Source organism: Thalassophryne amazonica, chromosome 12 (assembly GCF_902500255.1).
Source record: "Thalassophryne amazonica chromosome 12, fThaAma1.1, whole genome shotgun sequence".
Lineage (NCBI taxonomy): Eukaryota > Metazoa > Chordata > Actinopteri > Batrachoidiformes > Batrachoididae > Thalassophryne > Thalassophryne amazonica.
This window is the reverse complement of record NC_047114.1, coordinates 80346126-80351598: the sequence shown is the minus strand read 5'-3', so window position 1 is coordinate 80351598 and position 5473 is coordinate 80346126.

Sequence of the window (5473 nt, the reverse complement as noted above, 5' to 3'; positions counted from 1 at the left end):
CAGCGTCCTGTCATGTATGAGTCAGACGCCAGCTGGGTGGCTTATGTTATTAATCTGCTTCGAGGAGAGGCACGCGCCTGGGCTACAGCGCTTTGGGAGCAGAATTCATGGCTCCTAACATCTTATGCTGGGTTTGTACGGGAGTTCAAACAAGTTTTTGACCATCCCAACAGAGGCGAGACCGCTTCGAGCGTGCTGCTGTCAATGAGACAGGGCGTCGCAGCGCAGCCGAGTATGAAGTCGACTTCCGCATTGCGGGCAGCGAGGTCTGGCTGGAATAACGTTGCGCTCCGCGCCGCCTTCGTAAATGGACTGTCTCCGGTCCTGAAGGAGCACCTGCTGGCTAAGGAGGAACCGCAGGATTTTGACGGGCTTGTCGATTTGGTTATACGCTTAGACAACCGTTTGAATGAGCATCGTCGGGAGCAGGCCGGGGGGCGTGACCGGGCACGAGCCGTCCCTCCCCCTTCCGGCTCCGAAAGGGTGACGTCGTCCCCACGCTTCACTGCCAGAGAGCTCCGTGTGGCTACAGCTCCCCCTGCTGAGGAGGCTATGGACACGAGCAGGGCCAAAGTAAAGACAAACGTCAGACAAAGGAGGCTGGCCCGCGGGGAGTGTTTTGTCTGCGGCTCTTGTGAGCATATGCAGAAGGACTGCCCCAAACGGTCAAAACTACAACGCCCGTCCTTAGAAACTGGGCTAAGGGTGGGCCATAACACGCACGCAGGGAAACCCCGTAAATCTGCACGAATCCCAGTAACGATCCTTTGTGAGGATTTAATCCTTCATGCCCCAGCACTGGTAGACACGGGGTCGGAAGGGAATCTGCTGGATAGCAGATGGGCAAAGGAAGTAGGGCTCCCCCTGGTGGCTCTGCCGTCACCATTGCAGGTGCGAGCACTAGATGGCACCCTGCTTCCGTTAATCACACATCAGACACAGCCTGTGGCCTTGGTTGTGTCTGGAAATCACAGGGAGGAGATCATGTTCCATGTAACACCTTCTACCTCCCGAGTGATATTGGGATTTCCATGGATGGTGAAGCACAATCCCCGGATAGATTGGCCGTCCGGGGTTGTGACGCAGTGGAGCGAAACCTGCCACCGGGAGTGTTTAGGCTCCTCGGTTCCTCCCGGCATGACGGCTAATGAGGAGGTTAAAGTCCCCTCCAATCTATCGGCGGTGCCAAAGGAGTACCACGATCTCGCTGACGTCTTCAGCAAAGATCTGGCGCTCACTCTTCCCCCGCACCGACCGTACGATTGTGCCATCGATTTGGTCCCGGGCGCTGAGTACCCGTCCAGTAGGTTGTACAACCTCTCACGTCCGGAACGCGAATCAATGGAGACCTACATCCGGGACTCTTTAGCCGCCGGGCTGATCCGGAACTCCACCTCCCCGATGGGTGCTGGTTTCTTTTTTGTGGGCTAAAAGGACGGCGGACTCCGTCCATGCATTGATTACAGAGGGCTGAACGAAATCACGGTTCGCAACCGATACCCGTTACCGCTGTTGGATTCAGTGTTCACACCCCTGCATGGAGCCCAAATTTTCACAAAATTGGATCTTAGAAACGCGTACCACCTGGTTCGGATCCGGAAGGGAGATGAGTGGAAGACGGCATTTAACACCCCGTTAGGTCACTTTGAGTACCTGGTCATGCCGTTCGGCCTCACTAACGCCCCCGTGACGTTCCAAGCTTTGGTAAATGACGTCTTGCGGGACTTCCTGCATCGGTTCGTCTTCATATATCTGGACGATATACTCATCTTTTCCCCGGACCCTGAGACCCATGTCCAGCATGTACGTCAGGTCCTGCAGCGGTTGTTGGAGAACCGGCTGTTTGTGAAGGGCGAGAAGTGCAAATTCCACCGCACTTCTTTGTCCTTCCTGGGGTTCATCATCTCCTCCAACTCCATCGCCCCTGATCCGGCCAAGGTTGCGGCGGTGAGAGATTGGCCCCAACCAACAGCCGCAGGAAACTACAGCAGTTCCTCGGCTTTGCAAATTCTACAGGAGGTTCATTAAAGGCTACAGTCAGGTAGTTAGCCCCCTGACTGCCCTGACCTCCACCAAGGTCCCCTCACCTGGTCGGATCGGTGCAAGCCGCGTTCAAGGAGTTGAACGCTCGGTCTTCGACTGCACCAGTTCTGGTGCAGCCTGATCCTGATCGCCAGTACATAGTGGAAGTGGACGCCTCCTGACTCAGGGATAGGAGCCGTGCTGTTCCAGAGCATGGAGGCTGATAAGGTTCTCCATCCTTGTGCCTATTTTCCCACAGGTTGACCCCAGCTGAACGGAACTATGACGTCGGCAATCGGGAGCTCCTCACGGTGAAGGAGGCTCTTGTAGAGTGGAGACACCTGCTGGAGGGGGCGTCGTTGCCTTTCACGGTTTTCACGGACCATCGGAACCTGGAGTACATCCGGACGCCAAGCGGCTGAAACCCCCGGCAAGCCCGCTGGTCTCTGTTCTTTCGGGCACTTGACTCCGGATCACGTACCGCCCTGGGACCAAAAACCAAATATCGGATGCGTTGTCCCATGTGCACGAAGAAGAAGCCAAGGCGGGGCTGTCGAACCCCACTGAGACCATCATCCCCGAGTCCACTGTCATGGCCCTCCCTCACATGGGACGTGGAGAAGACATCCGGGAGGCCCTGGCAAGGAGCCCGGACCCGGGGACCGGCCCCAAGAACAGAATGTACATCCCACCAGAGGCCAGAGCTGCCGTATTGGACTTCTGTCACGGATCCAAGCTCTCCTGCATCCCGGAGTGCGTAGGACCGTGGCAGTGGTCCAGCAGCGCTTCTGGTGGGCGTCACTGGAAACCGACGTTCGTGACTACGTCCAGGCCTGTACCATCTGCGCCAGGGGCAAGGCAGACCTAGGAAGACCTTGGGACTCCTCCAACCCTGCCGGTGCCCTCACGCCCCTGGTCTCACATCGGCCTGGACTTCATCATGGGCGCCCGCCGTCCCAGGGCAACACCATCATTCTCACGATAGTGGACCGTTCTTCAAGGCGGCCCACTTCGTGGCCCTCCCGAAGCTCCCGACGGCCCAGGAGACGGCAGACCTCCTGGTCCACACAGTCATGTGGCTGCATCGGATACCATTGGACATCATATCATCGTGGTCCCCAGTTCTTTCGGCAAGTTTGGAGGAGCTTCTGTAAGGAGCTGTGGGGCCACCAGTGAGCCTCTCGTCCGGGGTACACCCCCAGACAAACGGCCAGGCAGAGCGGGCTAAACAGGATTGGAGCAGGCCCTTCGCTGCGTCCCACCTCCGCGCGCCTGGCGACTGGAGTCACCATCTGGCCTGGATCGAGTATGCCCATAACAGCCAAGTCTCGTCTGCTACCGCCGCCTCTCCCTTTTGAGGCATGTTTGGGTACCAGCCCCCTTGTTCCCGCTGGTGGAGGGAGAGGTCGGTGTGCCCTCGGTCCAGGCCCACCTCAGAGGTGCCCGCCGGGTGTGGCGGACCGCCCGCTCTGCCCTGTTGAAGGCCCGGACGAGGGCCAAGAACCCATGCGCGACCGCCGGCGTTCCCCGGCCCCCACATACCAGCCCGGCAGGAGGTGTGGCTTTCGACAAAAGACATCCCTCTCTGTGTGGACTCCCCTAAGTTGAAAGACAGATACATTGGACCATTTAAAATCCTCAAAATCATCAACCCGGCCGCAGTGAAGCTCCAACTCCCAGCTTCACTGCGGATCCACCCTGTATTCCATGTGTCCCGCATCAAGCCACACCACACCTCGCCCCTCTGTGCACCTGGACCTACGCCCCCTCCTGCCCGGCTCATCGACGGGGAGCCTGCTTGGACAGTCCGCAGGCTCCTGGATGTCTGTCGTAAGGGCCGGGGGTTCCAATATCTGGTGGACTGGGAGGGGTATGGACCTGAAGAACGCTCCTGGGTGAAGAGGAGCTTCATCCTGGACCCGGCCCTCCTGGCCGATTTCTACAAAAGACACCCGGACAAGCAGGTCCTGTTAGTGGGCCGCTGAAGAGGAGGTACTGCTGGCCCACCACCACCAGAGGGCGCCCTGCTTGGAGTGCAGCTCCAAGCACGAGAGGGCGCCAGACCCAGAAGAAGTGACAGCTGTCACTCATCGCACCAGCTGTCACTCATCTACACCACTATATAAGTCGACTGCAACTCCACCTCCCCGCCGAGAAATCAACTACCGAAGAGGTAATTTTCTCTGCTGACTCGAACGTTGAGTAATATCTGAACTTCTTTTGCAGCCATTATCCTTGGGTGTTTGTCCTTATCTGGTGGGATTGGCATTTGGAGTGATCAGCGACGGCTTCGCCTCACACCCCAAACCAGATAAGTGGTTAAACAGGAGCTGCACGAGTGTGTGATTGGAGGTGGAGGTGCTCCCTCCTAACTGAGTGCAGACTGTGGATTACTGAGTGTGCGACTTCACACTCATCCATCCTGTCTTGTTCTCTGCCAGCAGTACCAGGGTCGACAGCTGAAGACAGAGGCCACCTGGGGACTCGGGACTTGGCGGCTCCGGTGTTCTTCAGGCTGTTGGTGGTGGAAGCCGTGTGGGACGCGGCTCCTCTCTCGTCGGGGGTCTTCTATCTTCGAGCCTGCCCACACGTCACCTGGAGTTAATTGACTATATATATTTTGTGTGTTTAGTTGTGTGTTGTCACAACATTAAATTGTTACTTATTGGCTTATTCATTGTCCGTTCCTTTGCGCCCCCTGTTGTGGGTCCGTGCTACGACACCTTCCCAACAGTGCCCTCTGAACTTCCGCTTACGGTTTAGGCACACTCAGGAGAAGATGATCAGCTGACCTGAGAGCGTGGTGGGTTTATAAGGGTGCAGGAGCTCAGAGAGGTAGGGTGGGGCAAGAGCATTCAGGAAAAAACCAATAAAAGAATTTTAAAAATGAATGAAGCTGAGGTGGTTCACGCATCTGGTAAGGATGCCCCCTGGACACCTCCCTAAAGAGGTGCTCCAGGCACATCCATCTAAGAGGAGACCCCGGGGCAGTCCAAGGACTAGGTGGAGAGATTATATCTCCACACTGGCCTGGGAACGCCTTGGGATCCCCCATTCAGAGGTGGTTAATGTAGCCCCAGAAAGGGATGTCTGGGTCCCCTGTTGGAGCTGTTGCCCCCACGACCCGATCCTGGATAAGCAGTTTGAAGATGAGTGAGTGAGTGAGTAAAATGAATCCTAAAATGTATGGGCAGCCAGTAGAGTGAGGATAAAATGGGGGAAACATGCAGCAGTGTTCTGTACCATCTGGAGATGGAGGACACACTAACCCCCACATACAGTGCATTACAGTAATCCAGCTGAGTAGTAACAAAGACATGGAATACTGTTATACTGAAAAATATTTTGGTCAGCTGCGAAAATGAAAAAAAGCTTGATTTAACAACTGCCCTGATATGACTGTCGAATTTCAAATCAGTGTCCACGTTACCCCTAGTTTGTGATGGTTGGC